At 33.7% G+C, this 22,204-nt stretch overlaps 1 protein-coding gene across 1 annotated transcript in view; it reads left to right on the top strand.

Annotated features, from left to right (window-relative positions):
• Window positions 1-377: 377 nt before the first annotated feature.
• Window positions 378-22,204, top strand: part of LOC129739093 (protein lon-1-like) — a 68,570-nt gene continuing 46,743 nt past the window's right edge. The window contains exon 1 of the mRNA XM_055730489.1: window positions 378-652. The gene's annotated coding sequence lies outside the window, so the exon portion shown is untranslated. The remainder of the gene's footprint in view (window positions 653-22,204) is intronic.

Consider the following 22,204-nt stretch of genomic DNA (forward strand, 5'->3'; position numbering starts at 1 on the left):
GTCGCATTCGAAGCTGTGAGGAAACTCAGTTCTGAAATGTATCGACAAATTTTCGATCTGATCTAGTCTACGATACGCAGGGTGATCGCGGCCTACCACAATGATCGATGCCGGTTTTCTGGGGTCTACAACGTGCTCTCTTTGACGCACCAATTGGACCTCGCCTCGTTCGGACCACAAACGTTCGCTCTGGCATCGCACTGGTTAACCAATAATGATCACCTTCGAAGATCGGGATGTGATATTCGCGATCATCGAGCGAACTACATAGCGCAGAAGACCGGTCGAAAAGATAGCCAAACAGGTAGACAGCAGGTAGGTAGGTTATTTTATATAAGCCTTCAGAGTTCGATATTTTTTCTCATTAGACGCCGGTATGTCTCCCAGTTAACATTGGTGCTCTTCCCTCGGTCTCGGTCTCGGTCTCGGTCAGGTCGATTTGTAGAGCTCGATAATTTAATGCGTGTCATATTTATTGCTTATCGCGAAGTCGTTCGTTCATCGACCGTTGCTTGTTGCGGTTCGCGAGTGAAGTGTTTATGATCGCAGAGCAGCCTGCAAAAGAAGAAAAGCAGACAACAAAAGTCGCAAAAAACAGTGTTCTACGATTTTGATTGATTCTTCCGATCGAGTGTGGGGATCCTAGCAACGGGTAAATTAGTTTCCTGGTGATCCGGGCCACATACGAATTAGATCTTGACATGATCGATACGGAGTTGATTTATTAATGAGCACCGCTATTTGACAAATTGTGAACTCGTGCTGTGATCAAATGAATAAAATCAATCAAGTTTAATGCCACGAACGTGAATGAAATTCTCATTGACAAGTTTTATAGTGAATGTTATTGCTGCCATGATGTTATTTTTGATGGGTGTTAACTTTTATAGAATTCGTTGGAAGTTTATTGATCGCCGCGCCTGCAGCCGGGAAGATCGATGATTTCCGATATCGACATTTATTGGGTGTAGTATTCTGAAACCAAAGTTTTGTTCATCAACGGTTATAAAAAACAGGATTTAATTTTATATTCTGCAATATAGAATATGGTTGTGTTAAAAGTAATATTTGCTTTTCGAGTTACACATTTTCATTTCGATTCCATAAAGATGGGCATTGGTGTCATCAAATAAATGACCAAAATGCTATTAATTTAAAATTTCTAGAACCAAGTCCAAGATTCGGTTTATTTTTTAAGTTTCCTTGCTCAAGTTTGTATGGTAGAAATATCGTTTTCGATTTTTGATGAAACAAAACTTTTCTTGAGACTTTTTGTTTGATGTTATAGAAAACATACAACAGATGTTACAAAATATAAATTTGTCAACGTTCAGTTTTAAATTTTTATTTGATGTTCAAAAATGAATTGTAACCATATTTCACAAACGATAAATATAGGACCAAACATAATAAATAAACGAATCCAAACGTACAAGCTCATAGTTTGTATGAGATTTCGATTCAAACCTTTAAAAAAACATCAGTTACCAAACCAAGTACCAGATATTGAACACTAGTAAAAAATCAAACTAATTATAACAATTATAAACAGTTGAAAAATAAAACAATAATCATTGTGTCACTAATGAGGAACTTTTTCATATGTTCAAAAAGTATCTAGGATTTTGAATTATAAAGGCTACAATCAGCGAAACTGTACGTACAGCAACAGCACCATTAATAATTATAATTATAATGTCATTTATTTGTCCTCATATAATTAAATTTGCACGAGCAAATGGTTATGAATTTTATATTTGTTTCAACTTCTGAGCTTTTTGAATTCTTCTTTTTTTAATAATTCTAATGGAATGGCAAATTTGAAAAAGTGAAATATTTAAGAGATGATGGTTATTAGACTGAAATATATGATTTTTTTTAATGGCGGCATATATTTATTGCCTTCATGCTGTATTAATTTTGTTGCTTACATAGAACAAAACAAGAAGATTTCCGTAAACTATAGATATATGTACGGAATTTTAAAACATTTTCTCCACGTTTTATAGATTCGCATATCTTGGTCCTTCTAATAACTAAGAATGACGTTGGGTCTTTAATTGTTGAACTGCTTTTATGGAAAGAAATTTTCAATGCAGTCAAATTTTCTATTGGAAGGATATTGTTTCTAGTAGGCGCTTCAGAAGCATATGACTTCCGCTGGCTGTCTAACTTTCTTACCATTTTTTCAACATAGTAACCATTATTTAATGTTTATGAAATTCGACTTGTGATTTTGTTTCGCTAAGAGCAAGTTCACTGGTGTTGGGAAAAAGTGGTAGAAATTTTGTCATTTTTAGCATATTTTGGAAATTTTGCCACCCAAAAAAACTTTCAAGATCTGTGGCTCCCCAAGTTTTTTAACAACACTTGTTGTAGTTTCGCATGCTGTTATGCAAAAATAGCATCTATCACATACGGCTGAAATAGAATCAGTGCTGTAAGAAAATACAGCGCCCAAAGATCTTGAAAACATTTTTGCATGGTAAAATTTTCAAAATGTCAAAATTTCTACCACTTTTTCCCAACACCAGTGAACTTTCTCTAAGTAACAAATTCAGAACAGCTATATTACCGTTGCCAGATTTTTTTCAGCACGTATCCGGGCCGGACAATCCGAGCTAATTTATCTACCTGTAAAAACCTGGCAACATCCGGGCATTTGATTTCAAAATTGTCGACCAAAATCCGGGCAATATCCTGGCAAATTTGGTCAAAACCTTGGAATAACTCATCGAAAATTAAGAAAAAAAAACCTTGAGAAAAAAGTTTATTCATTAAAGTTTATCAGCAGATTTCATATCGTATTTTAGGCTTTCAAAACACCTTTCATGATAACTATTATGTAACTTGCTCAAAAAATTTTGTTTTGGGCAAACGAATAAAAATATTTTTCAAAAGAATTTGTTTTTTTTTTTAATTGGATTTGAGAATGAGAATGAGAATAAACCCGGGTAAAATCCGGGCTTTTCCAATGAAATCCGGGCAACCGGGCCGGACTTTTCTCAAATTTTATATTGAATATCCGGGCAAACCCGGATTAAACTGGGCAATCTGACAACCTTAAGCTATATGTAACATAGAAAAGGCTACTTTTTTACTCATTTATTTCTTTGTTGTATATCGTTCCTTGGCGAAAGTGATTTCAATAGATAAATTAACAACTTTAAGATGAAGGATATAAATTGGTTGATTTCTTATTGCAAGTTCCGATTTTTATGAATGCAATCAAAAACGTGCTAGAAGATTTAAATCAAGAAAATACAATCCAGAATATCGAAAAATTATTCATGAAAACGGCCTGAAAGAATTCAAAAATAAGCTCAGATCTAACGAATACTGCTTTCACAATAAGAATTCAGTCGTAATATACAACAAATGTTGATGACGCATAAGGTTTTGGGAACGGATCATACTTATTAGGATTTTATTTTTAGTAATTCAAGATATTTTCTAAATCGAAGGAAAACCAGGGAACCAGAATCAAAATATTATAATAAAACATTGATATCAGAATAAAAAGATAATAAACATGTAAAATTGAAATAAAAATTTGAAGTTCAAATTCAGCATTGTGTGAAACTTATTTACAAAGTCATATCAGATGTCTCCTTAAAAATAAAACTTAAAGCAACAATGTCAATACTATTTTCACTTGTATTTACAATGAATTTGTGATATAATTGATTGCTAAATAAGAAATGAGGGTTTGAGTCAAAGTAAAAATTCTCTCGCAGCAATTTATTTTACCCTCAATTATCATTATCATTTAAAAATGAGTTATGAAACTCTAAATATATTAGGTTTTAGAAAACTAAAAAAAATTGTGATTTCAATTTAAATTTAAAAACAATATTGATTCCATCAAAAATAAATCAAAAGAGGGGATTTTGTGTTATCAGTATTGCGTTCATTAAGAATGTTCAAAGCCAAAAAGGGATAATAAGTATTCATAAATGCTGTTTTAATGTGAAGGAATTAGGGTTTTAGCGGGTATATTTTTAAATTCATCTCCAGTACTCAGAAAACACATTCATAAATTTAAAAACTGATATCCAAATTTGTTTTATTCTATAAGTTTAAGTTTTTGGTATGGGAGAATGAGGAAACTTGATTCCTTCGTTATATCTCAAAACCGTAATTTCTTACAAATATTAAATGTCTTAGAAAAATGTTCCAAATAGGACAAAACAACAATGTTGTTATCTCAACAAATTCTAAAAAAAATATTGTTCGAATCATTGAACTTTGTTTGAAAAATTTAACAGAATGAGACTTCAAGATCATTTATCATAACTTAAAAAATTTTCGCAGATGGAAAATTATAATAAAAATACTTTGTTAGAGTATCGTAAGAGTATATGAACTTCATAATGCCATATTTTCAAAAAAGTCGTATACTCTTATTTTTTTTAGAAAAAGTTTTCAAAAATGTATGTTATGGGTTTAAATTATCCCTACAGTCCAAAGATATGTATTGCTCTTCTGAATGGACCTTGTTCATTGGTTATCATGAAATTGCTTATATTTGTCCAATAACTAATCTTTAAACAGTAATCATCTGTTAAATTAGACTCAAAATACTCTATTTATCTATGAACTAGAAAATTGCGCCTTAAAGTATGCAATGACTCTAGGGTAATATACAAACTTTTGAAATTCTCTTTAAATGATACTTACAAACTGTGAAATGAGAACTAATATGGGAAAACATAGTCAACGGACTTATTATCTTCGGATTTTGCAAGGGCCCCCTTGATTGAGGATCAAGTCTCCTTTAACTAAAAATATGACATTTCTTATCGTCTTACGAAAATGCTTCTAGTTCATCCACGAATTCATGTATCGGTCTTACTTTTGCAGTATATAAACTAAAAAATTACATGCTGTCAGAACATGCAAAAGACGGCGAGTTGCAATTTTTTTTCCAAAAAGATATGTTGAAAATAAGAAAAGGGGATCAAGTATCCCAATTCTCCCCTACAGTTAGCATGTCTGAGATTTTTGAAAAGTTCTATAGATGGAATCAAATGTTATGCGGGGTACAATATTTCGGACATGAACCTCCGGGGTGGGATGAATCCGGATGGATGAAAATCCCCGGAAAAAAAAGACATGAACCTTAAAATCCGTTTTCTGTAGAATTTTGAACGAATGGTTGTAACTGTAAAATATAAGTATACTAATAAAATTTCTTGTTTTTTGGTCAACTACCTGTAAATCTATTGCTATCAAAAACTCAAATCAATATCGCAAGATTTTGATTTCAAAATACAAATGAATCATTCGTTCCATTTTTTTTCTTTTTGGTTTTGCTTTTGTCAGACATTTTTTGAATCATTTGTGGTTGTAAAAATAGTGTTTTTATGAACCGTCAAAAGTTCTATAGAAATCCCATTTTTCGTTCCAACCCTAAAGAATTGTACCTAGCATCACTTTTTATTATACCAATGATTTTTTTCAAAAACTCCAGACACGCTAGTTTTATAATAAAACAATCACTCTGCAAAATTTCAATCCATAAGTAATAGGTGTTGCGTAGTTTCGGAGATTTTGCAGTATGAATGGCAAATTTGAAAAAAGTTTGATTTTCGTAGAATTTTCAATTTTCTCAAATAATTAATTATTGTATCTCAGGCAAAAAAAACGTTAGAAACTCAGATTTAGGGAAAAAATAGTGTAAAAGTGTATGTTAATTGCGCAGAAAATTTGATTTAAAAATATCATCAGAGTGAAAAGCTATGGAAGTTAAAAGTCGAAGTGACAGTGCGCCTGCTTCCCATTTCTATACGAATATGAGCGGAACAGAATATATGTTCCAAATTTCACGTATTATTTCGACTGGATGTCGAGAACATATTTTTTTAGAGAAAAATTTTACTGAATACAAATAAAATTTGATGGTTATTTCATGATTGCAAGGTTGCAAAATCTCATGAGATTGACATTTTTATTGTGTGATTTTCCCTCTTCGGATTTCCCTGAGATGTTGATTAACTGCCTTGAATGTTGACGTGTTCTCATCCAGAGTGTCACAAGCAGGAAAAATACTTTTGCGGGGCCAGTGGTGAGAGATCGAAGGCATCGAAGGAATAAAAAAAAATATTTGCACAATCTCTTATAAACTAAAACAAGTGTTCCAGTTTAGAATTAATGATTATTTTTAATATTCAGAAACTCATTTGGAGTTGAAATTCTCACGCAGCTGTGTCGAGTTTCAATATTATTGAAGAAAATAATTCCGTATTTTTCCTAATGAATTATTAAGGGGGGGGTAGGGTCTAACGGGTAAAAAAAAACACCATTTTCACGATTTTTTCCTAGAGCTATCGTTCAAACAAATGTATTCAAAATTTTTGCATTATACAAAGCATTGTTAAAAGAACATTTAGCATTTTTTTCGTAGAAAAATATTGAAAAATGAGCCGGTGACGGAGCATTTTCGAGGATGCCTTTTAGAAAACAAGATTTGCGGTGGACACTGTATCTCAGCACAGAATCATCTGAAATCAAAAAATCAGAGCAAAATATTTTAAATAGATGTTTTTCTGGACCCCAACGTTTTTATTTTACTTAAAACATTTTTTTATGAAATTTTTGTGGCTGTTTGAAGTAAAAACTACGATTTTTCACGAAAAAATCCGCCATTTTTTATCTGTAAAATCTCCCCAAAGTAAATAAATAAAAAAAGAAAAACGTTGGGGTCTGGTATTTTATATGTAGAAAACATGTTCCAAATTTGAAAAGAATCGGATAAGTAGTTTTCAAATGACGATGTCCACGGACTTTAAAAATGTGCTTTCGAGAAAAACGCGTTTGAAGTTTCTGCTCTTGCTTTCTTGCAGTATTAGATAGGAGGAGATAAAGGCCTATAATTTCTACAGTTTTGCTTCAATTGACTTGAAAACTTGACACAACATTCTTGAAATGTTTTAAAATAAGAAAATAAAAAAATTAATAAATCGATTTTTTGAAAGTGTTAGACCCTACCCCCCCCTTAAGTTGAGAAACGTTTGAGCATAAAAAAAAAGTTAATAATCAACGAATAAATCATTCCAATAATAACGATCAAGCGGTTTGAGAGTAAAAAATCATATAAGTAAAAAACACCAATAAGTGAGTTGAGAGGACAGCTTGAATAAAATTTAAAAAAATACACCTTATAGCGAGTAAAGAGGACATATGGGTGATCAAGCGGGTTGAGAGGACAGCTTAAATTTTATGTAAAATAACATCTATAACCATGTTTGAGAGGACAACTGCCGCCGGTCGTGGCCTAGAGGATAGCGTTCCAGTCTTCTAAGCCAGAGTCCATGAGATCGAATCCCGATCACGGCACATATAGTACTCTTTCTGTGGTCTGGTGGTTTTAGCATTTGTAAGATGCTAGCCATAATATCTTTGAAAGATGTACGCCTTAGGGTTAAGTAAAAAATTAGATCTCTTCAAAGAAACATGAAGTTTCACTGAGATCCTATATGTGTGTGTTCGTTTTTTTTTAACTTGAATTAAGTATATACAAAAAACACTTATAAGCGAGTTAAGAGGATAGCTTGGTAAGTTGGTTGAGAGAACATTGGAATGTTAAAAAAATCAAATTAAAGCAAGTTGAGAAGAAGCAGGTGAGAAAGAAACCCTAAGCTGTATGAGAGTGCAAATTTAAATGAATTTAAAAATTACACCTTGAAAGGACAGCTTAGTGAAAATGGAATAACATGGAATTAACAAAAAAAAACTTAAAAGGGACTTGATACTTTTGAAAAAGTTATGCGCTGCAGGCTTAAAAAATGATTCTAGGCTTAGTACAAGATCTCATGCCAAATTTCAGCCAGATCGAATCACGGGAAAAAGCCGCTCATCGAACTTGAAATTTTTAAGAGATTTGGAAACTTTTTTTTTCGGAGGGAGCATGAAAATTCAGTTTTTTAACAATAACTTTGGTTTTCTTCGGGCGATTCCTTTCGTTTTTCTTAAAGCCTGAATTATTTCATTCTTTCAACATTTTATCTCAAGGGTGCATTTCGATTCGAGTGAAGATTAAAAAGTTATAAGGCCTCAAAAATGAGCTAACTTTTTTAAGGGTGATATTTATTACATGAAGCCTAATTACATTTACAGTCCCCCCACAATCATTAGTCAATTAACGTATCTTTTCACCACAAAATGTTCGTTTATTCGGGTGCTAGTTGACCAAATATCAAGCTTGGCATGAATTTCAGTCATTAAATACTTCCTCTTTGATTTAAAATATGTTTTTATTTTCAATTTTGTTAAAAAATGACACAATTTACCAAAACAATCAACGTTTTTCAAAACCACAATTATGGGTCAAAATTGTAGCTTGTAACAATTATTAGTCAAATTACCCACAATGATTAGTCACATAGAAGTCCATGGCAACACCCGAATATCAACATGAAAATCAACAAGTTTCTGGCAAACATTCAGGGGCGTTCTTCGCTAGTATACATACATTCAAGGGGCAATTGGGTTTTGTTTTGCTTGCGAAAAAGTGACCCATGATTGTGTGGAACTTGGTGGATTCTGTAACAATTATAGGTCACTTTTATTTTGCCAAATATTTTTGAATTTTTGCATTTCATTAGCTTAGTTTCACTTGGAAAATGTAAACTCGTCCGTTGTACTTATATGGGACCGATTTATTTGGTTGGAATCTTTGAAATAATCGCATAGGGGGCTTAACGGTTTAAGATGTCAACCTTATAACATTGGAATTTTATGCGATAGTTCGACAGCTTATAGTTCAACTATGATAAAAAGTATTCAAATAGCAATTTTTCTGTTATCAAACGCACAAATAATATTGTTAATGCATTTTGATGGTATTGTCGATTAACTAAAAATAATAATATGAAATAATAATTTTTTAACTTAGTATAGATATCAACAGTTCTTATGATCAGTGACTAACTATTGTGTGTGACCCATGATTGTGGGGGGACTGTATATCTTAATTCGAATCAAATTGCAGTAATCGGATGAAATATTTTTCATAATTTGGGTTTTAAGCAAAAAGGGGCCGAAGGGGACCAAAGTTGTTGAAAGTGAAAGAACTACTTTTTTTCTTTGTATGTGTATAGTGCTGTTTTTATAGTCATTTAGTGATAATTTTTATTTAATTTGAAAAATAGGACATTTTTCAATAGTAAGCCCGTAATGGATAAATGGATAGGAACACTATCAAATTGTTAACTTTGAAGAAAAAATGAAAATGGAAATAATGGGAGGGCCTACAGGAATGTTTGAAGGTAAAATTTCATTAGTATTTTGTAGCTCAAACTATTCAGCAATTAATTAAATTTTCGCCCCTAAATGTATGTACCATAATAGTTCTTGTTCGATTATAAATGTTTTAGAAAGAAAACGTTAAAAAGCTTGGTAAAGTTTATAAACAAGCATTTGTGAATAATACGAAGGTGTTTTGTATCCTTTATGATTAAGAAATCTCGTTAAAACCGTCGAATATAGAGACTGATCTATATTACCCCAAAGCATCAGATTCAAAACAGAGACGAAATTGATTTAAAATCAAATTTAAAGTATTCTAATAAATTTCTGCAACCATGTTTTACGTTCAGAGGAGTCCAGTACTGGTTTTAAAAATATGAAACATGCCACATTCCTCTTAACAGAAAAATAATAATAATAAAATATTGAAAATAATTTATCACGGTATATGAGGACAAAGTAGAAACAAGTTTGGAAAAAAATAAAATAAAAATTAGCCTTTAGACTTCATTACGTAGCACAAACTTCTTGAATGTATAGTAGATAAATGGTCAACAAACTCAAACTCATCACTTCACGCAACTCAATAAAAGCTATTCGAGGGAATTCGGACTGGGATTTCATGTTACATTGTTCAAATTTAGTGGACCGTTTTTTCGACCTGGTGTAACCGGAGGCGGTTCGGTTGGGGGAGTTTTTAAAAGGGGTAGGTAAGTGGCCGATTTATGCGCCACTCCCCAGAGGGAGATCTTCCACCTGTTTTGCTTTGCCCGGCCATGAGACCTATCCGCAGGGCGGGTATAGTCCTTAGTTTTAACCCAAATAAAATTAAGCCCCCAACTGTCCCTGGGATCCTCAACAGTTGATCGATGCCAACCGAATGTTCGGTGGAAAATTTAAAAGAATTTGAGAAAAATGAATGCTCGGTTGGCTAAGAGAGAAACTCTGGAAAATAACGCAAAATTATCATAGGTCAACCTCTTCTGACCGGGATACCCTAGATTGCTTTGGAGGAAGGAACGGAGGTTCGAAACATCGGAGCCAACCCAACTCAAAAAAGAAAAATACGCCCGATAAAATGTGAATTCCCTTCCTCTGAAATTTCCAGTAAAACTAAATTTTATCGGTAGAAAAACGAAAAGAGTTTTGTATTCAAAAAAATAATTTCCATTGTACAAAGTTTATTACAATCTTGCATTCGGGATTCAACTCCTTCTTGTTAGCTAGCTTCTATTTTTAACTCTGCACCCTTGGTGCGGCCTACTCTGCAGATTTTCCCCCAATTAACTTCTGAGCTACCTAATTTTACAATCTATTTTTAGCTGGAACTCAGGTGCGGTAAAGTAGTGCGTGTTCTAATCAAAAAACGGCTCAGTAGTTTGCTGGCCGGCCATGGACTTGACGGCTAATAACGACAACCGTCTTAAAAAAAGCAACTCAGTGCAGAAAAAAATGATTGGTCTAGATCCAAGATTTGAACTCAAGTCATTGGATCGGAAAGCACCAACGTTGACCACTAGGCTGTCAGGTGGTGGCGAAAATGGTTGTCTATGGACCAATCAGGTTACATCACATGCGCATGGATAAATGTTTCATAGATGAGTACTCACTCGTAGAGATTCATGGGGCTGGTGTTTAATTACCCATCGAATCTACCGTTGCTGTGCTGCTGTCGATGCTGCTGCTGTCGATGTTGCTGCTGCTGCTCATAGCACGGTTACAACCGCCAGTGGATTCACCAGCGTGCTTCACCGGATGTCGACGTCGTTGTTGAGGTCTGGTCGATGCCGTCGGCGTCCCGATGAATATCGTAGTCGTCGAGCCGAAAACTGAAGCCGTCTTGCGTATGCCGCTCAGGGGTAACGGTTGCTATTCCGCCTGAACGTACCACCGTTGTTGTAGGGGTGGAGCTTCGGCTGGCGTGTTTTGTCACGAGTCGGTGATATGCAGTACCGGAAGTGTGATCTGAATCTGCTTTTGGGATTAGAATTAGAACACGCTTCGCACTAATAACTTTCCGCATAATTTACCTAAGGATTTTCTGAATCGCACTATCAAGAAAACTCCTATGATTCTGAAGCACTTTATTGGCGAATGCTTCACTTTACTACGGGGGAAAACGACAAAATTAATTCTACTAAAAACCCAAAGGGTAGAAAATTCACATTATAAGCTCTACCTTTAATAAGAGCACACGATTCGCGGATTATAATACCCGGTCCTGCCTCTACCACAAACTAGGACAAAATGGACGAGCCAAGGTATCAATTCCTCAAAAGAAGATAGCGAGTCCATACATTTCTTCAAAACCGAAATTCGTGCCGACTCTCGAAGTCACGAATTTCTCCGAAAAAACATTTCTTTTCAAAACTCAAATTTTCGGTTGCCCATCCCGAGGCGTCGAACGAAAATTGAGAATCGAAGTTCGGCTGAGATTTAAAATTATAAGAATAAAAAGAAGAACGTCTCCCCTCTCTTTGGATCAGATTCATACACGGACAAAGCATCCCAAACGGTCATCGCCCTCTAAAGGTGTTGCATATATCAAATTTAGAAAACCCCAAATTTAGAAAATAGCCGCCCGCGCTAGGCAACAGATCTCATTCAATCTTGCGGCGGCTAACATGACTAAGCGAGGACACAGTCACTTGCGGAAAAGCTTTTCAGAAGACGGCGGCAAATTTGAGTACTGGTCGGCTGGAAATGTTTGTGAGTGATTATACGGTGGGTTCTCTCTTCTAAATCTCTCGATAAAATAATGGCTTCGTTCACGGAGTTTTAATAAAAGTTTACGCTAAATTGAATTAAGAAACAAATGAATTTCTTAATTTTGCTACCTGTTACACTGGTCTTCACGTGTTTAGAATTTAAAAGCAAGAGCCCACCCTCATACACGACAGAACGATTTCTTTACAAAACCCGTTCTTCAATTCGCACATATATCCGTTGCATTTCCCCGATAATGACGAATGATTCCTGAGAATGACTCCTGACTCTAAAATGACTCGTTCCTCGAACTAGAAAACTGAAATCAATAACGCAATTACTTAAAAATCTCTTGCAAATTTTTTATCCCAATCCTATAGTATTTTCCAACATCGCAAATACAGTAAACAGTTATTTGCTAGTCACTTTCACAAAATTTAATATCTGAAATTGATTGCCCGTTCTTCGAACCCCTATGTGCAATTTTGCATTCCAATTCGATGCATAGTAACGAAACTTCCTCAAAAAAGGAAGTTCAAATTTTCTTTTTACCTCGAAGGTGCTCCATTAGAGCGGCTCTCAGTTGGTTCTCAAAGTGGTCCATTTCGATGACTAGCGGAAATTTCACAAATAAACAATCGTGAGCCAAAACAAGAAAGTGACAAAATGAAATGTTTCGGTTCTAGATTTTATGCACTGAAATATTTCTTATCGAGAAATATTTCCGATGCATTAAAAAATTAAAAACTGAATCCTTATTTTTAATGACTGCAATAATAAACACAAAGAACACTGTTGGTGTTAAAATATATTCAAGACAATCATAAAAAAATTTTGATTTTTTTAAATTCAGTTATCAGTCTAGGAAAAGAAGCACAAAATGCAAATCAAATTAACACCTTGTAAATCTCGTTTCCATATGCAGGAATAAGATTGTTTTGCATCACACGTATGTTAATTATAATTTTATCCAAAATTTCATTTTTATGATTTCAGTTTTTGTTGCCCCTAAATGTATGCAGCACCCTTATGAAATTTTCAAAAAAAACCTAAAATTACTGAAATTGGTGTGTTATGCGTTATGGCATCACAAATCTATCAAAAATTAGAAATTTTCAAAAGTTTCCATAAGATTGTTCATTGAAACAAAGTTTGTTGCAAATAGCTTCAATTTTATGTTCTTCATAGGACGGAATTACGTCTATTTTCAGAAACTAAATGTGTCAAAAAAAATCTATCCATACACAAATATTCGATGCAAACAGCTACAACATATTCCCTCTTATTGAGATCGTTTTATTGTGTACTTACCAAAAGGCTTTAAATCTCTAGATTTAAAAATGCTTGCATGCCTTTAATTTCAACATTTAAAAAATCCTGGATGTCTTGAAAACTCTCGCTATAATCAAATTATTCTCGATGAAAAATGCTTAAGATGATGGCCATGATTTGTCAGTTGATTCAGATCAATTTTATTTCAAAAATGACACAAATTGTTATGTATTTAACGATAAAATTCTAGAAAATATAAGTTTTACATAATAACTTATAATTTGCCATTTTGTGAAATTTTTGGCTCATCTTATACGGTTTGTGCACTTATTGGCCCTATTGTATATTAATCAACTTTGTTGGTGTTTTTCAACTCTCCGAAGTTGTCAACAAAACACTACAACATTCCATTTTTGCTGTTAAAACATCATTTGTCAGGAAACCAGACTTGACGCGGAAGAATGCTCCCCAGCATCAACACGGGAGGAGAAAACAAAAAAAAAAACAACCGGAGCAAAATAACATCTTCTTCCTGCAGCAGCAGATCGGAAGGAACAGATTGAAAAATGCAAGCAGAAAAAAAGATGAATGATGATAAGCGAAATCATTGGCAGCAGTTCTGTCTCTGTGTTGTCCTGGGCTGAGATTGGAGTGAGAGATGTCTACGAAAGTGATTTCAGCATCAGCATCCAAACGGAAGTCTATGGAAATGCCGCTCAAAATTAACTGTCAAAGACAGATAGCATACACACAGATCTAGCTAGCTAGCTGGGCAGATGGTCATTTCGATGGAGGCGTCACGTGAAAAATGAGCCTTCCGGTTTGGACTTTCGCTGACTTCCAGAATCCAGGGAGGGTAGTAAGAATTTTCTCTTTGCCTAATTTGCACTTTACAAATGGTGAAGCTGATGAAGCAGATGACGGACAACGGCCGGTTTCAACATTTCAAAATTGATTCGTCTTGCCTTCAAGTACACTGGAACAGAGCACAGCTGCACTCGGTTCAGTCGCTTTTTTGATTTTTTAAAATGATATATTGAAGTTTTAATAATTTTCAATAGTCTTAACAATCCTGAATTATTGTTCTAGTTAAGTCTATTCCTTATCTTTGAAATTATATGATTTTTCACGGAAGCATTTGATTGTAAACATTCAGGCGTTTTCCAACTGAGAGAATACCGTCAAACGAGGCATCATGCAACAGCAGTGTTAGATGCAACATTTGTAAACCAATACACTTTTTCAATTTTTATTTCGATAAAATGTAAGAAAGTTATTTAATGATAACAAAATTATGATAACATAGTTTCTTACATTGTGAGATAGTTTTTTGAAGATATTGACTCTCATAGAAAATTTTAAAATCGAGCAAAAGATCTAAAAAAATTTACATTTACCCAAGTTTACCCAGTATGACGGATTGGCTGGTATCTCCTAGGGTTTACTTTTATTATTCCATACCAACACTGTTGGTGGAAAAATATTTTTCGGACGATCACCATTTTTTTTAAATAAATATTTTTATAACTCCGTTATTAGGCTGGGCTTAAATACATCAAAATGAAAATCAAAGATTGACCTGTTAAATATCGTTTTCATATGCTGGAATATGACTGTTATGCATCAAGCGTTTATTAATTTCAAAATTTCATCCATCCGAACATTAATTTCTATGTTTTCAGCCAGTAGAACTTTTTATAGTAATTTTACCCCTAAATGTATGCAGCACTCTTATGATGTTTCCTTCAAATCTTTTTTGACAGAAACATGTAAAAAATAATTCGACCGAAACCAAAAATTACTGCAATTGGTGCTTTATGCTCTATGATATCACAAATTTTTCAAAAACTATAAATTTTCAAATGTTTTCATTTGATTTTTCATTAAAAACAATGCAACTTTGCAACTTTTTCTTAGTAGAGTGAAAATCGCATGTTTTTGTAATTTTGAAAATAACCGGTAACCAATATTTTTTTCTGACTAGGTCAATTTGATGTCCCGCCAACCTTAAAACTTTTGGAATTTAAAATGTGAAAAGAAAGATAAGGAAGTTAGACTGCCAGATGAAGTCCTACGCTTAACCTAAAGGAAATTTTCGACTGCAATTTGAATTATCATAAAGGCAATTCAAATAACTTCTTTTGTATGATAAACATTCCCATAGAGTAGAAAATTTTGAAAATTTAAGGGCGTTTTTGACGTTTTTCCCAAACCATCAACAAATATATTGTTTTCTGGGTTTATGTTCGATGTTTGAGCTTATTATTATTTCTGTTAATCTTATTAACCCTCTCCGCTTAACCCTTCCGCTTTTATCAAAATATTCATTTCTGGTAAATTCGACCTGTAGTTTGTTGATTTTCTTCTGGCAAATGTTGATCGATTTTGATGATTCATTAGGTAGGTAATTCATTGAAAAACTTAACAGGAGAGGATTATCCGATAGAAAAAAATCTTACTTGAAAAAAATACATCTAATTATTGCTTTGCTTCGCTGTATCTCATTTTTCAATAATCCAATATTATAAATTTAAATTTTAGTTTTTTCGTTAATCTGATTATCATTTTCATCTATATATATAAAAATGAATGTTTGTCTGTCTGTCTGTTCCCTATAGACTCGGAAACTACTGAACCGATCATCGTCAAAATTGGCATCTGAGGGTTTTTGAGGCCGGGGATGGTTTCTGTAATAGTCAAAACTCCATCCGACTTAAGGAAGGGGGGCCTTCCATACAAAATTTGTAGTTTTTCGAACCAAATTAAAGTCATGACATCCATTTTCTCGAGATTTTTTCTTCCTTTGGGCGGTTTGTTTTTCGTCTCCAAGGTCGAGGCGTCGCGAGCCAACGTCGCAAAAGGATAGTAACCCTGGCATAGCATACTGATCAGTGGAAATATTTTGGCGCGTATTTCTCAACCAAGCATATTTTCTTTGAGGGGTTAGTTTTTCGTCTCCATGGGCGAGCAAACGACGTTGCAAGAGGATAGTAACCAAAGCACACTGTTCATTGATTGCTGGAAAATTTAACAATAAGGCGCCTGTTTCTCAAACACGTGGGGGCGATATGCAACCTAGATGTGTATTTTTTTCTTGCTATATACAGCAAGTGGTAATAAATGACGGATTGGTTTTTTATCAATCGAATCAAAACCAATTGAAAGATTTACAAAAATACTTCCATATTTAGTTCGTGTTAATGTAGGTAACATTCGACTTTTCATTCAAGGAACATTAGAACATGTTCAAACGTTCAACTTTTCCTGTTAAAAAAATTAAAAATTATGTTTTCTTCTAGATATTGTTACTTCGGCCCAGATACACAACTGAAACGAATTTAGAAATGAAAATGGGAGCTTTTTATTTTAAATAATTCTGAAAAAACCATCGTACTTTTTGCTTACATACCAATTTAAGTACGTACTTAACATGAAAAGTGTTTTTGTGTTACATGGCTGCATAAAAGAGACTTTTCTTCCGCTTCATTTTTGAAAAGCGAAACTTTAGAACTGATATTCAAATGGACGCAAAATTTTTAAGAGAAATTTTTAGTATACCCTTAAAGTGTTAAAAACAATATTCTTTTCTGTCAACTTACACGGTGGGGCAAGGGCAAACGTCGAACTTTTAAGAAATTCATCTTCAAAATGATTCAATATTTTGGAAAGACCAGGAGGGGTATTCCGAATGTTGAAACTGAAGCGGATATTGAAAATTCTTAAATGTTTTTGTAAATGAAGGTCATTCCCTTTGAACAGCATTCTTAAAAAGTGAAGTAAAAACATAAATTTTAGACTGCAGGAATACTGCAGATATATTAGTGAAACTTGATAGAACAAAAAACAGGAATACGTATATAATCCATTTTAAAGCCATTACTCTGACGCATCTGTAAATAAGCTTTGCATTGCCCCAATATACGGGACAAATGTAAACTTTGAAATTTGTTTTTGCCAACATTAATGAATATTTGACTTTCAAAGAGAAAATAAAAAAAAACGCTGAGAACTTATTTAGTGATGCAACTGAATTTTTTTTAAATATTTATATTTTTACCGTAGTAAATTTTAAAAAAAACAAAGAAATTTGCACTGTATTTAATACATAACTAATTTAATATATTTTTCATTACCTTTATAAGTGCTGTTTGGGTATCGAGCCGGTTAAATTTGCCTACCTTCTTCAAGCAGTGGGGGACAAAATTGAAAAAAGATGGGAGAGCTCCCATGTAAATTTAAGATAAAGAGCTTTTCAAAGAAGGGACCATATTAAAAAGGTTTTTTTGGGTACAGAATACAAATTTCATATCTTGAAAAACCAGTTTAGAGATCAAGTTTCAGTAAATAATATTTACCATCTTTGAATTGTAATTCAGAACTGCAGCTGCAGCTTCCACTTCAAAGATATTGGTTCTGAAGTATGATGAGGTTTGATTTAAAAAAATGCTCTCTAAAATCTAAATTTGAATAAATTTTTACAAATTACAATCATTTCCAGAAGGTGTAGCAAAGCACACCGGGTCAGCTAGTAGAAAATATTTGGCTTCTAAAAAATCTCAGTTCTTCATTATGTTGGGATGATGATTAAGATGCTTGGAATCTGCGCTTCGGGTCTTATTGACCCGAGCAGCTTTGGAAGGTTAGACATTTATTTTGTTTCGTTGAAAAATTAATCTACAGAAATTTAGCCAGGAACTATTGACTGAATCGGAACAATAAGATTACCTGTTTCTCATTTTGGTGATTGCATTTTTTCAAAAGTATTTTTTTCAATTGTAATGGTTCGTTACTTGCGGTTCACGGGTAACAAAGAAAAGTTGTTTCCGAATTTTTAACACTCCTTTATTCGTTCGAAGTTCGGCGAGTTTTAAAAACCTACGACAGAAACATAATGTTGATGAAAATACTAAATTCAAGGTTTCTTTATCTTACATTTAGTAACTTCTCCTATTCGCTTCCTGCTGTCTCGATTCGTATTAGCTGCCTTCCGCACCTTTAACATTGCTTAATTAATTGACGTTTTCAACATTTCTCAATGAAATTTCTCACCTCTACTCAACTGGTTGTACTTAGTTAGAGTGTCTCCTAAACCAGCGCGTATCAGCAATATTGCCCTAAATTAAGAGGTTCCAAATTATTCAAACCGCACTTAGAACACTGATAATACTCCTACCTTTGCTCAAGCGACCTCACTTAACTTCCGTACTATTGCAACTAGTTCGCACTTTAAGCCTAAGCTCGTTCTTTTAGGACGAATCTTTACAAAAGTAGATTCTTATGCTTCAAACAACTTCACACCTAACGCGAATTTATTGTTGTTTTGTTATTGTTTATTTTCGTCCTACGACTTTCCCGCCGAATAAACCGCTTTCTTTTCTCTCGCTCTTTTCCCTGTGTGAAAACCGTTATCAACTTGAGTGCGTTCAGTGCTGCCCGTTCAGTAGCTCCGTTCAGTAACTGGTTCTCAATAAGTATGATTCTGTTTAATAAATCCAGTTTCGTTGTATTTTTGCTGAACATGCTTGATTTGGCTACTTTGAAATATTTCACCGCTGATGGTTCAAATGTATAAAAACTTGCACACAGGTTTGATTAATAACAGCATATCTTTATGAGCTTTCTATAAAAGCGCCTGCTAGGTATGCTAACAGTAAAGCTTGAAAAGCTAATCATTTTATAGATTTTGTAAGGCGCAAGATTTTAATTTTTTTTTCTTCAAAAATATAAGATTTAGTACTTAAACATATGTTTGTGTGTTGAAAATTTAAAAATTTCGCTGTAATAATAAAGAAATTTAAACTGCGCAAATAGTAACTGGTATCATTTGTGAGTTTTAGAAAACAAAACTATCAAAAAAAATCTCGCAAAACTAGAATTTCAATATTCTTTTCCGCACAAAGAAAATAAATTGATACTAGAATTAAAATCGTCAAGATGTTTTAAAGTGTATTCTACAAATCAGGGTGGATAAAAATCAAAAACTTAAAAACTGTTTTCAGATTTTTTATTGTAAACAGGTTTTTTTTTTAAACTGATTTTTGGGGTAAACATTTTATCATTCAATGATTATTTCATCATACGATAAAGCTGAGTTATTGAAATTATTATATTATCCTCGCCAATCACAACTTTTGGAATATTCACTAGGTCAGAAAAATACTCAATCCAAATTCACTGACATTTATTTATCTATTGTATTCATTGAGTTTTCTTAAATCTTTAATTTATTTATATAAAGCCTAACTGGCTAGTAATTTAATCAAATCCAACCTGTAATAAATCGTAGCCAAAAATAAAATTGATTGTGCTCCTTCCGTTGATCAATATACAAGTATCAATGTTAAATCACTTTTTTTATATCCTACGACCATTTAATTGATCAATTTGAATTTTTAAGCACATAATAAAAATATTAAAATATACGAACATCTTTGTTTGGCGTAAAAGAATATAGGGTAATCAAAATGAGGCACATTTTTGAGTTTTGTAAATTTATCAAAAAAAAATCTTACAAAGTACACTTTTATCTGGTCGGGGTTCGACCAGACCGAACTGAACGCCATAAACTTGATTTCGAGAAAATCGAGTTCAAAGTTCCCAGCCCCACCAAATGATACCATTTTATTAGATATCTCATTTAATCATTTCAACATCACATTTAGACTCTTATAAAGCCGTCGAGGCTATACTGGTCGATTTCCGATCACACAATAAGCCGAAAACTGAATTTTAATAGCAATATGTTTGCACCCAGTTCACTCTGGTCGAACCAAAATGTTTAAAAAAATGCCATGCGCTATGATGTGACTCGGCAATTTGTTCTAAACGTAGGAGCCTACTCATAGGCGCTTTACGAACAGCACCCAACGAGTATAGCTGATGCTTGGAAAATGTTTTTTTTCGTTGAGCCAGAGTGAACCGAGCCATACAAATTTCACACTTTTGAAATCCGGAATATCTTTGATTGTTACTTACCGGTTGCGTTCTGAACTACAGTAAGCAATAAAATAAAGTATCTTTTATCGTTAAATGTTAAAAATTCTAACATCCTCTTGAGTAAATTGAAAAACAAAACTCAAGGGATTCGGTTCAGTCTGGCGGAGCGAAATTTTAACAAATGCTTACAATCCGAAATAATATGTTTTTAGCCACGGGAACGTTTTTAATTGTTTTATTTATCAGATTTTAGTTCGTGACGAGCCAAAGAACTGTTTTGAATCGAAAAAACCATCACATAACATTATTTCGCACAAATTTCAGTGTTCATTACCGAAACAGACATTTTGTCTTTACCTCTAAGGTGGCTCTCAGTTCACTTTGGCGCAACGCATTTTTGCCATTTCCACTGTCTGCAACATTGAAATTTTCTTATAAAATCAGAAAAAAAAAGGAAAAATCTTCTGATTTTCATTGGACACGTAGTTTATCATGTTTCGCATCCGTTGCAATAGATAACTCAATTTTTTTCAAATTGGCGCTCAGTTCGGTCTGGTCGAATCCAGATTCTGTATAATCGTCAATACGCTACGTTACAAATATTTTTATATTGAGTTTTAAGGCTATTGACACTAGATGGCAGGAGCCTCCAATGATTTAAACTAATGGTCGGAAAATCGCTCAAGAAAAGCAATCAGGAATGGTTTCTAGCTAGAATGATGCTTCCTCCGAGTGCTGTGATACGCACGTGGTAAAAGTATCCATTGAACATATGTCGAAAATCAACACTAACTTGATACAAGAAGATATACCATGCCCCATCGGAGGCTACCGTTGCTATTCGTCACGTGGCTAATCGACGGTGATCGACATACTTGGTGATACATTTTGAACGTCGCTCCCTCAATCATTCCCGAACAACTATCCTCGCATCATTGTTGATTATGCTCGTTATTGATAGACGATCATTAATGTTTCAAAAGGAAAAATCTGAATAAATACCAGGACCACATGTTAAAAAAAGCTGTAGCACATGCTGGACAGTTCATTGCGGTTACCTAGTCCTGATTTTGTCCTTCTAGGCAAAGCGAAAAATAAAAAATCATCTGATAGCCTACATAGATCGCTCAGAACTGATATAAGGTACACCGGGGCAAGTGCAAACGATCAACTTTCCTCTGTTACAAAAAAATTAAAAAATATTTCTTCTTCTAGAAGTTGTTATTGTTGTTCAAACCAACAATCTGACATAGATAAACTAAACTTTCTTTCAATTATTCACTAAAAACACGGCACTGTTTGATTACACACGAATTCAAGTACGTACTAGACATGAAAAGTGTGTTTTTGTTTTGCTTTTTTTGGCTACAAAAAAGGGCATTCAAATCCGATTTTTCGTCGAAAGGTAAGTGTTTGGGACTGATATTCAGGTGAAAGCAGAAAATTTATGAGAAATTTTCAGTAGACCCTAAAAATTGTGAAAATAATATTCACTCCTGTCAACCCACACTGCGGGGCAAGTGCAAACGACACTACCGGGGTAAGTGCAAACGCATCTTTAAGCCATGTAACATCAGACATTAAAAAAATCATCTCAAAAATGGTTCAGCATTATATTAGAGTGGTCAGAATGGGTATCCAAAGTGTTGTATCTGAAGCGGATATTCAAAATTCCGTAATGCCTTGGCAAATGAAGGTCTTTTGCTTCAAACAACAGTCAGCAAAACTGAAGTTCCAAAAAGTAATTAATATAGCAGAAAAACAGCAAATACATCAAAAAAAGTTGATAAAACATATCGGAACATGTATTAAATTCGTTTTAGTAACGATACACTGACGCATCTTTGAATAAGTTTGGAAAAAGCATTGCGTTTGCACTTGCCCCCATAAACGGGGCAAGTGCAAACTTAGAAATTTTTTCACAAAAGTGCCGTTACTTTTTATCAACATTTTTTAAATTTTCACTTTCTACGGGAATTTGTTGAGAACCATTTTAATGATGCAACGAACGATAATTGATAATTTTTGAAGATTTACATAT

This window comes from Uranotaenia lowii, chromosome 1 (genome assembly GCF_029784155.1).
Source record: "Uranotaenia lowii strain MFRU-FL chromosome 1, ASM2978415v1, whole genome shotgun sequence".
NCBI classification, from domain to species: domain Eukaryota; kingdom Metazoa; phylum Arthropoda; class Insecta; order Diptera; family Culicidae; genus Uranotaenia; species Uranotaenia lowii.